Here is an 11380-nt window from a genome sequence, read left to right on the forward strand (position 1 = left end):
TGTTGCGGAGCACAGGCTCCGGACGCGCAGGCTCAGAGGCCATGGCTCACGGGCCCAGCCGCTCCGCGGCGTGGGGGATCTTCCTGGACCAGGGCACGAACCCATGTCCCCTGCATTGGCAGGCAGACTCTCAGCCACTGTGCCACCAGGGAAGCCCAATGAATCACGTTTAGTTCAAACAATTACATGAAATTGGTATTGCCCTGGGAAATCCTGGACAGATGGTCCGTGTAATTCGTGCAGTGGGGAGGAGCACTGGGTATGAGAAGGAAGTCAAGATCGTTTCTGACTTCTCTGTTTGGAAACTCTTTCTTCCCGAGTGAGAGGCTGCCTCTCCTTAACTTCCTCTCATTGATACTGATGTTGTTCTCTCAAACTATGCAGAATAAGCCTACCACACATCTATCTCAGCCCTTCATGGATTTGGGGGGGTAGAGATCATGTCTGTTCTCAAAATCCTGGCCCAGCAGTGACATTCCTAGTAAACTTCACTAACATTAATTTGGAGACTGCCCACCATCCTGGCCAACACTTTAGACACTTAGTTTATGAGGCCCTTTTAAAATATAGGGCTAAAACACTTGAGATTGACATGATTCTCTCTTATACAGTATAAATGCCCCGTGTAAAAAATTTCTCTCACCTCTAGCCATGGAGTGTGCGTGAGGGTGGTGGCTTGACTTAGGAAGCCAGTTTTCTTCAATGTCATCAGCTCTGAAGAAGAGCAGAAATGTCACTGCTTCCTGTGCAGTGAAATCTTAACCCCAACTATGAGTCACTGCTTTTTCCAGAGGGCCTGAGAAGTAGACACTCTAGCCTTTGGAGGGAGAGAGTAAAAAGGGGAATGGGAGAGGAAAGAACCTAAGAATTTACAGGGAGGATTCTCTGAGAGGAGATTTCTGTCAGCTATGAGCAGAGTAAAGTCTGTAGGTGTATGAACTGGTCAAAAACCTAGAATGAGTAGCTTCCATTTAGCTGGAGGTTCACTTCAGAAACCAAAGAAAAGTACCCATCAGACACTACTTTCCCTTGCTTTACGGACCTGGCCATCACAGAATGTGAGTGAGAGTCAGCTGAATGACTAAGTATATTATTATGCCCCACAACAAGGTGAGATTATTTCTCCCCGTGTTACAGATGAAGAAATGGAGTTTCAGAGAGGTTAAAGAATGTTCCGAGTCACCTGGAGATTGAGATTGAGATTGAGCGGTTGAGATCTGAAGTTGAGATTTAAACCTGCACAGCCTCCTTGCATTCTTTTTAAATTCTTTTGAGGTAACATTGGTTAATAACATTATATAAGGTTCATGTATACAACACTATATTTCCACTTCTGTATACACTACAGCTTGCTCACCACCAAAAATTTAGTCTCCATCCGTCACTCACTGTGTTCTTTTTAACACTGGTGTGGTTCCATTAAAAGTTCCAGCTGGTTTCAGATGTGCTGTAGGACCCAGTGAAAGGATCCCAGTTCTACCCTCTCAGGACGACAGGGGAGCAGCACATCCCTGGGGCCAAGTGTGATGGTGGCTCCTGGAATCAGAGTGTGACACTCAGGGGGACAGGCTGGGCTGCGGGCAGGAGGGAGCCATAAGTGTTACTGTGTATCAGGAAAAGTTCTGTCCTGAGCTGCCATTCAGTCCACAAATATTGCTTGAGCACCCACTATGTGCCAGGCGGAGAATGCTCCTCTCCATTCCAGCCCTAGACAGGTAATCAGTTTCCTGGCCTGGGCTGACCTCCAGACACATGTTGCTATGTTTCAGCTAAGCTTCACCTAGAAGAGCTCTGGGAACTACAGGTATTGGGGCAGAAAAAGGAGAGGATTAAGAAGAGCTCTTTTTCATCTCAGGTCTGCAGGAGGATGTGGGATCTAGTTCAGGCCAAAGGCAATATGCAGAGGTGTGGTGTAGTGGTGGCCAGCCATGGGGTGGGACAGGGGAGCACAGACATGATGACTCGGGAAGTGAGAGAAGGATTCCAAGGCAGAAGTTGGGGAGCACCAAAAAAGTTCCCTATTTCTCAACTTTGTCTAGAATATTAGTGGTGATCAGGGCACCAGGAAAAATGATGATAGGTTTACTGGTGTCTAAGGAAGGTGTTCATTGAGACCATCTCCTGCCAACATGTAGTGAATTTACTCAGCGTCAGGCTTGTTCTAGAGGTTATGGGGGAGTGTAAAGATGTGTAGGCCTTGGTCCCTGACCCAGCACTAAAGAGAGAAACAGAATGTCCACAAATAGCTACCATTCAAGCTCCAGGCCAGTGTGGAAGGTGGACTCATTTATCTCCTCCTGGCACATACGAGAGTCCTTGCTCCGAGCGAAGCGGGAGACGCCACAACCTCCGTGGAGGGAGGACTAGATGGGCCTCAGCCCAGTGCTCAGGCCCTGGCCCTTTGCCTTCTGCCAGCTCACACTGTGACTGGACAAGCCAGGTGTGCTGGATGGGCACAGCCAGCCAGGTGAGAAGAGAGTGAAGGCCAGGAGGAGGACAAGTTTGCCCGGGGCTTTTGCTGGCCTCGGGGTGACGTGCTGCATGAATCACTTCTCAGGGCACCAGAACCTGAAGCTCTACCTTTAGAACAGCTGTGATAACCTCTGAGGCCCTGGGAAGAATAGGGTAGGCTTATTTCCTTTATTACGAAGTTTCTGAACTGCAAAATAAGAAGGTTGCTGGGACTTGACTGTATCTGAATTTTAACTTCTGACAGGGTGTCTCATGATATGCTTGAGAGCAATGGAGAAATATGGGATATATACTCGCCCAGTTACTTGGCTGAAAAGCTGTGCCCTAATGTCATTCATTCATTTAACAAATATTTAGGAAGCCAGACCTTGTGCTAGGTGCTGGGAATAGAATGATGAGCAAAACCAGAAAGGACTCCTCTTCATGTGGTGGCTTACAGTTTAGCAGAGGAGCAGGATAATGATCATACAAATAAATGTGAAATTACAATGATGACAAGTACTACAGAGGAGAGGTTCATAGTACTCTGAGGGCCCATAATAGGTCTAGTCTAAACTTTGAATAATGTTGTGATCGATTAAAGATGGACACATAGTCTTTGCTAATCTCCTCTCTTGAGTCTGGGCTGGCCTTAGAGGCTTGTTTGACCAATAGAGTGCACTAGAAGGGATGTTTAGGATTTCTGAGGCTAGGTCAAAAGAAGCCTTGCAGCTTCTGTCTTTCTTGGAATACTCGTGTAAGATGTCCCACTACTGAGACCACCATGCTGGAGAGGCCATGTGTAGGTGTTTGGGTCAATAGACCCAGCTGAACCCAGCCTTCCAGCCATCTCTGCCAAGCCACCAGACATGTGAATAAAACCTTGAATCATCTAGATCAGAGGTCAGCAAACTGCAGCATGAAGACCAAATCAGGCTATCACCTATTTTTACAAATAAAGTTTTGTTGGACTACAGCCGTACCCATTTATTTAATTATTATCTATGACTGCTTTTGTACTACAATGGTAGAATTGAGTAGCTGTGACACAGACCATATGGCCTGCAAAGCTGAAAATACTTTCTATCTGGCCTTTTATAGAAAAAAATAATACTGACCCTTGCTCTAGATCAGCACTGTCTAACAGAAATATAATGCAAGCCACATACATAATTTGAAAATATCTAGTAGCCGCATTAAAAAATTCAAAAAGAAATAAGTGAAATTAATTTTAATAATATATTCTGTTGAATCCAATATACCTAATATTATAATCTCAACATGTGATCAATATAAAAATTATTAATGGATTTTTTTTTTTTTTTTTTTTTTGGGTAAACGGCCTTATCCTTATTAAAGGCAGTGTTGCTAAACTTCCAGGATTATTTATAGGAATTTGGAAAAATGTATGTAAAGTGTCTGGGAGAGTGCTTGCAAATAGAAAGTGCTTAATAAAAAATATTTTAATCTTTATTAGAGTTAAAAATAATATTTTAAAAACTCCTGAAAGAACAAAAAATTAACATTGCAAGGTATTAATGGCAGTGATTAAGGCTGACATTTAACATAATACAGTTTGGTAAAAATAGGGTGAGGTGCTTTTTTATTAAAATAGTATGATTGAAAACTTTGGGTGATAGAATAAAGACATTTGAGAGGGCAAAAATAAGGGTTATTCCAAAATCTCATGTCTCAAGTCCAAACATTCTTTAAAACCAACTTTATTGGGACTTCCCTGGTGGTGCAGTGGTTAAGAATCTGCCTGCCAATGCAGGGGACATGGGTTCGAGCCCTGGTCCAGGAAGATCCCACATGCCGCAGAGCAGCCAAGCCTGCGTGCCTCAACTACTGAGCCTGTGCTCTAGAGCCCGCGAGCCATAACTACTGGTCCCATGTGCTGCAACTACTGAAGCCCATGCACCTAGAGCCTGTGCTCTGCAATAATGGAAGCCACCACAATGAGAAGCCTGCGCACCACAACCAAGAGTAGCCCCCGTTCGCCGCAACTAGAGAAAGCCCACACCCAGCAACGAAGACCCAATGCAGCCAAAAATAAATAAACAACCCCCCCTGCAACTTTATTGAGATATACTAATTTACCCATTTTAAGTATATGTTTTCATTTATACATCCATGTAATCATCACCACTATTAAGTTATGCAACGTTTCTATCATCCAAAAAAGTCCCTTTATATGCCTCTTTACAAAAAATGTCCCCCGCTACCTTGTCCCTTGGCAACCGCTGATTTGCTTTCTGTCACAATAGATTAAATTAGTATTTTATCAAGTTTCATATAAATAGGATACAGTATGTCCTTTTTTATGTCTGGCTGTTTTCTGAAGTGGTTATACCATATTAAACTCCCACCAGCAATGTATGAAAATTCTAGTTGCTCTGAATCCTCATTATACTATAGCACTTAGTATCGTAAGTCAGTTTAATTTTAGCCATTCTAGTGAGGTTGTAGTCCTAGCTTATTTGGGTTTAATTTTCACTTCCCTGAAAACTATTTATATTGAGAATATTTTCATGTTCTTATTGGCCATTCATATATTGATACTTTCTTTGCAAAGTGTCTGTTCAAATCTTTGCTTTTGTCTTGTTGTCTTATGTTATTTTAAGAGTTCTTTTTATATTCTAAGTAGAAGTCCTTTGACAGATATATGAATTACAAATATTTTCTTTCATTTATATCTTGTTTTTTCATTTATTAATGTTATTTTTCAAAGAGCAGAGGTCTTAAATTTTGAAAAGTGGTGTTTCAGTTTTTTCTTTTCTAGTTTGTGCTTTTTCTATCCCATTTAAGAAATCTTTTCCTATCTCAAATTTGTGAATGTTTTCTCCTGTGTTTTCTCATAGAAGTGTTAAATTCTTAGCTTTTACATTTAGGTCTATAATCCATTTTAATTTTGGTATATAATGTCAGTGAAGAATTGACATTTATTTTTTTCCACATAGATATCCAGTTGTTTTAACATCACTTGTTGAATATACTATATTTCCTCATTGAATTAATGGCATGTTTGTCCAATTTAACTGACCATATAGGTGTGGTTCCATTTCTGCATTCTTTTTTAAAAAAAATTTAAAAAAATTTTTTTATTGGAGTATAGTTGATTTACAATGTTGTGTTAGTTTCAGGTGTACAGCAAGGTGAATCAGTTATACATATACATATATCCACTCTTTTTATAGATTCTTTTCCCATATAGGCCATTACAGAGTATTAAGTAGACATACCTGTGCTATACAGTAGGTTCTTATTAGCTATCTATTTTATATACAGTATTGTGTATATGTCAATCCCAGTCTCCCAATTTATCCCTCTCCTCCTTATCCCCTGGTAACCATAAGTTTATTTTCTACATCTGTGACTCTACTTCTGTTTTGTAAATAAGTTCATTTGTACCCTTTTTTTAGATTCCACATATAAGTGATATCATCATATGATATTTGTCTTTCTGTGTCTGACTTATTTTACTCAGTACAGCAATCTCTAGGTTCATCCATGTTACTGCAAATGGCATTATTTTGTTCTTTATTTTAAGGCTGAGTAATATTCTATTGTATATGTGTACCACATCTTCTTTATCCATTCCTCTGTTGATGGACATTTAGGTTGCTTCCATGTCCTGGCTATTGTAAATATGCTGCAGTGAACATTGGGGTGCATGTATCTTTTTGAATTAGAGTTTTCTCCTGATATATGCCCAGGAGTGGGATTGCTGGATCATATGGTAATGGGGTTCTCTATTTGATTCCTGTGCATTTCCTCATCCTAAATCACTGCCAGCATCCTATTTATCATTGATATATGCCCAGGAGTGGGATTGCTGGATCATATGGTAATGGGGTTCTCTATTTGATTCCTGTGCATTTCCTCATCCTAAATCACTGCCAGCATCCTATTTATCATAAAATCTGAGGACTAGGAACCCTCTGAGTCTGAAATCCCACCTAGTGTAAAAATCTCCCATTGTTTGCAAACCAAATATCAGTATGCTTGACGTAATCAAAGATATTTTTCCCTGGGTGATGTTTTGAACAGGGACACACAATCAAAATTATAGTTTGTTATAAATTTAACGAATCACCTTTTTTTTTTTTTTTTTTTTTTTCGGTACGGGGGCCCTAAATGCCCCGTGTAAAAAATTTCTCTCACCTCTAGCCATGGAGTGTGCGTGAGGGTGGTGGCTTGACTTAGGAAGCCAGTTTTCTTCAATGTCATCAGCTCTGAAGAAGAGCAGAAATGTCACTGCTTCCTGTGCAGTGAAATCTTAACCCCAACTATGAGTCACTGCTTTTTCCAGAGGGCCTGAGAAGTAGACACTCTAGCCTTTGGAGGGAGAGAGTAAAAAGGGGAATGGGAGAGGAAAGAACCTAAGAATTTACAGGGAGGATTCTCTGAGAGGAGATTTCTGTCAGCTATGAGCAGAGTAAAGTCTGTAGGTGTATGAACTGGTCAAAAACCTAGAATGAGTAGCTTCCATTTAGCTGGAGGTTCACTTCAGAAACCAAAGAAAAGTACCCATCAGACACTACTTTCCCTTGCTTTACGGACCTGGCCATCACAGAATGTGAGTGAGAGTCAGCTGAATGACTAAGTATATTATTATGCCCCACAACAAGGTGAGATTATTTCTCCCCGTGTTACAGATGAAGAAATGGAGTTTCAGAGAGGTTAAAGAATGTTCCGAGTCACCTGGAGATTGAGATTGAGATTGAGCGGTTGAGATCTGAAGTTGAGATTTAAACCTGCACAGCCTCCTTGCATTCTTTTTAAATTCTTTTGAGGTAACATTGGTTAATAACATTATATAAGGTTCATGTATACAACACTATATTTCCACTTCTGTATACACTACAGCTTGCTCACCACCAAAAATTTAGTCTCCATCCGTCACTCACTGTGTTCTTTTTAACACTGGTGTGGTTCCATTAAAAGTTCCAGCTGGTTTCAGATGTGCTGTAGGACCCAGTGAAAGGATCCCAGTTCTACCCTCTCAGGACGACAGGGGAGCAGCACATCCCTGGGGCCAAGTGTGATGGTGGCTCCTGGAATCAGAGTGTGACACTCAGGGGGACAGGCTGGGCTGCGGGCAGGAGGGAGCCATAAGTGTTACTGTGTATCAGGAAAAGTTCTGTCCTGAGCTGCCATTCAGTCCACAAATATTGCTTGAGCACCCACTATGTGCCAGGCGGAGAATGCTCCTCTCCATTCCAGCCCTAGACAGGTAATCAGTTTCCTGGCCTGGGCTGACCTCCAGACACATGTTGCTATGTTTCAGCTAAGCTTCACCTAGAAGAGCTCTGGGAACTACAGGTATTGGGGCAGAAAAAGGAGAGGATTAAGAAGAGCTCTTTTTCATCTCAGGTCTGCAGGAGGATGTGGGATCTAGTTCAGGCCAAAGGCAATATGCAGAGGTGTGGTGTAGTGGTGGCCAGCCATGGGGTGGGACAGGGGAGCACAGACATGATGACTCGGGAAGTGAGAGAAGGATTCCAAGGCAGAAGTTGGGGAGCACCAAAAAAGTTCCCTATTTCTCAACTTTGTCTAGAATATTAGTGGTGATCAGGGCACCAGGAAAAATGATGATAGGTTTACTGGTGTCTAAGGAAGGTGTTCATTGAGACCATCTCCTGCCAACATGTAGTGAATTTACTCAGCGTCAGGCTTGTTCTAGAGGTTATGGGGGAGTGTAAAGATGTGTAGGCCTTGGTCCCTGACCCAGCATGATCAGGGCACCAGGAAAAATGATGATAGGTTTACTGGTGTCTAAGGAAGGTGTTCATTGAGACCATCTCCTGCCAACATGTAGTGAATTTACTCAGCGTCAGGCTTGTTCTAGAGGTTATGGGGGAGTGTAAAGATGTGTAGGCCTTGGTCCCTGACCCAGCACTAAAGAGAGAAACAGAATGTCCACAAATAGCTACCATTCAAGCTCCAGGCCAGTGTGGAAGGTGGACTCATTTATCTCCTCCTGGCACATACGAGAGTCCTTGCTCCGAGCGAAGCGGGAGACGCCACAACCTCCGTGGAGGGAGGACTAGATGGGCCTCAGCCCAGTGCTCAGGCCCTGGCCCTTTGCCTTCTGCCAGCTCACACTGTGACTGGACAAGCCAGGTGTGCTGGATGGGCACAGCCAGCCAGGTGAGAAGAGAGTGAAGGCCAGGAGGAGGACAAGTTTGCCCGGGGCTTTTGCTGGCCTCGGGGTGACGTGCTGCATGAATCACTTCTCAGGGCACCAGAACCTGAAGCTCTACCTTTAGAACAGCTGTGATAACCTCTGAGGCCCTGGGAAGAATAGGGTAGGCTTATTTCCTTTATTACGAAGTTTCTGAACTGCAAAATAAGAAGGTTGCTGGGACTTGACTGTATCTGAATTTTAACTTCTGACAGGGTGTCTCATGATATGCTTGAGAGCAATGGAGAAATATGGGATATATACTCGCCCAGTTACTTGGCTGAAAAGCTGTGCCCTAATGTCATTCATTCATTTAACAAATATTTAGGAAGCCAGACCTTGTGCTAGGTGCTGGGAATAGAATGATGAGCAAAACCAGAAAGGACTCCTCTTCATGTGGTGGCTTACAGTTTAGCAGAGGAGCAGGATAATGATCATACAAATAAATGTGAAATTACAATGATGACAAGTACTACAGAGGAGAGGTTCATAGTACTCTGAGGGCCCATAATAGGTCTAGTCTAAACTTTGAATAATGTTGTGATCGATTAAAGATGGACACATAGTCTTTGCTAATCTCCTCTCTTGAGTCTGGGCTGGCCTTAGAGGCTTGTTTGACCAATAGAGTGCACTAGAAGGGATGTTTAGGATTTCTGAGGCTAGGTCAAAAGAAGCCTTGCAGCTTCTGTCTTTCTTGGAATACTCGTGTAAGATGTCCCACTACTGAGACCACCATGCTGGAGAGGCCATGTGTAGGTGTTTGGGTCAATAGACCCAGCTGAACCCAGCCTTCCAGCCATCTCTGCCAAGCCACCAGACATGTGAATAAAACCTTGAATCATCTAGATCAGAGGTCAGCAAACTGCAGCATGAAGACCAAATCAGGCTATCACCTATTTTTACAAATAAAGTTTTGTTGGACTACAGCCGTACCCATTTATTTAATTATTATCTATGACTGCTTTTGTACTACAATGGTAGAATTGAGTAGCTGTGACACAGACCATATGGCCTGCAAAGCTGAAAATACTTTCTATCTGGCCTTTTATAGAAAAAAATAATACTGACCCTTGCTCTAGATCAGCACTGTCTAACAGAAATATAATGCAAGCCACATACATAATTTGAAAATATCTAGTAGCCGCATTAAAAAATTCAAAAAGAAATAAGTGAAATTAATTTTAATAATATATTCTGTTGAATCCAATATACCTAATATTATAATCTCAACATGTGATCAATATAAAAATTATTAATGGATTTTTTTTTTTTTTTTTTTTTTGCGGTACACGGGCCTCTCACTGTTGTGGTCTCTCCCGTTGCGGAGCACAGGCTCCGAACGCACAGGCTCAGCAGCCATGGCTCACGGGCGCAGCCGCTCCACAGCACGTGGGATCTTCCCGGCCAGGGCACGAACCCGTGTCCCCTGCATCGGCAGGCGGACTCTCAACCACTGCGCCACCAGGGAAGCCCTATGAATGGATATTTTACATTCTTTTTTCTGTACTAAATCTTCAAAATCTTGTGGGTATTTTATACCTACAACAAATCTCAATTAAGATGAGCTACCTTTCAAGTGGTCAGTAGCTGCATGTGGCTAGTGACTACTGAATTGGACAGTGTACTTCCAGACTAGCCCATTCATCAGTTTAATACCGCCAAGTGACTTCAATTGATGCCATGAGGACCAGAAAAATCACTCAGAAGCCTGCCCAAATTTCTGATTCCCACACTGTGAAAGAGTAAGGTATTCATTGTTGTAAGCTGCTAAGTTTGGGAGCAGTTTGTGATGCATCGATAGGTAAACAGAACAGATTGAATAGGTGCTAAGTAGTTGAAGGGTTGGGGGGGTGACTTGGAAGGATGCTAGGCAAAGGGAATAGCATGTGCAAAGGCACTGAGGGCACATGAGAGGAGGTCACTGTGGACAGAGCAGTGGAGAACAAGATTGGAGAGGTCGGCAAGGGTCAGACCATGCTCATTTTATGGGTCAGTTAAGGATTTTGGTCTTTATTCTGAGAGCAACATCAACAGCAGAAGAGTGACATAATCAGGTTTGCATTTTGAAGATGACTGGCTGCTGTGTAGCAAATGGATAGTAGGGAAGCCAGGGCAGAGGTCAGAAAACCAATCAGTTGGCTACTCTAGTTGTTTAAGTGAAAGAAGATGGCCTTTGGTTGTGGTGGCAAAAGTAGATAGAAGTTTATAGGTTCAAGCAGGATTATAGCCAACAGGACATGGTGATGGGTTAAATATGGGGAATGAGGACAAGGTATTGATTGATTCATTCACTCAACAACTGAGTGCCAGGAATCATTCTTGTTTAATAGACTGATACCATGGTGGATGCTGTGGGGCTGTTTTTTTACTTTTTCACTTTCACATATTTAGTAAAACTATGAATGAAAGCACAGAAATCATACTTCTGCTTTCAAATGTGCAGATGTGCATAAAAAGGTGCACAAGAATGAGCCAGATAGCTACTGGTCAGTTGGTAAGCTGAATTAATATGTATAAAGCCTGAAAAGAAAGTGTGATACTGGCATGCTGAATCTCAGGGTACACACGAAGATCTGCACTTAAGTGAAATAGTTAAGTAGACGATAGAGAAGTAGCTTGTCCATAGTAAATGTAAAAATCATACAAGCGTTCGCATGGCAAGGCTAACCAAAAGTTAATTCACTCTTAGTGTAGAATATGTGGTCACTGTGCTCTGTGCTAATCAGACCACATCACTTGTGG

This window comes from Lipotes vexillifer, unplaced genomic scaffold, assembly GCF_000442215.2.
Source record: "Lipotes vexillifer unplaced genomic scaffold, Lipotes_vexillifer_v1.1 scaffold1106, whole genome shotgun sequence".
In the NCBI taxonomy this organism is placed as follows: domain Eukaryota; kingdom Metazoa; phylum Chordata; class Mammalia; order Artiodactyla; family Lipotidae; genus Lipotes; species Lipotes vexillifer.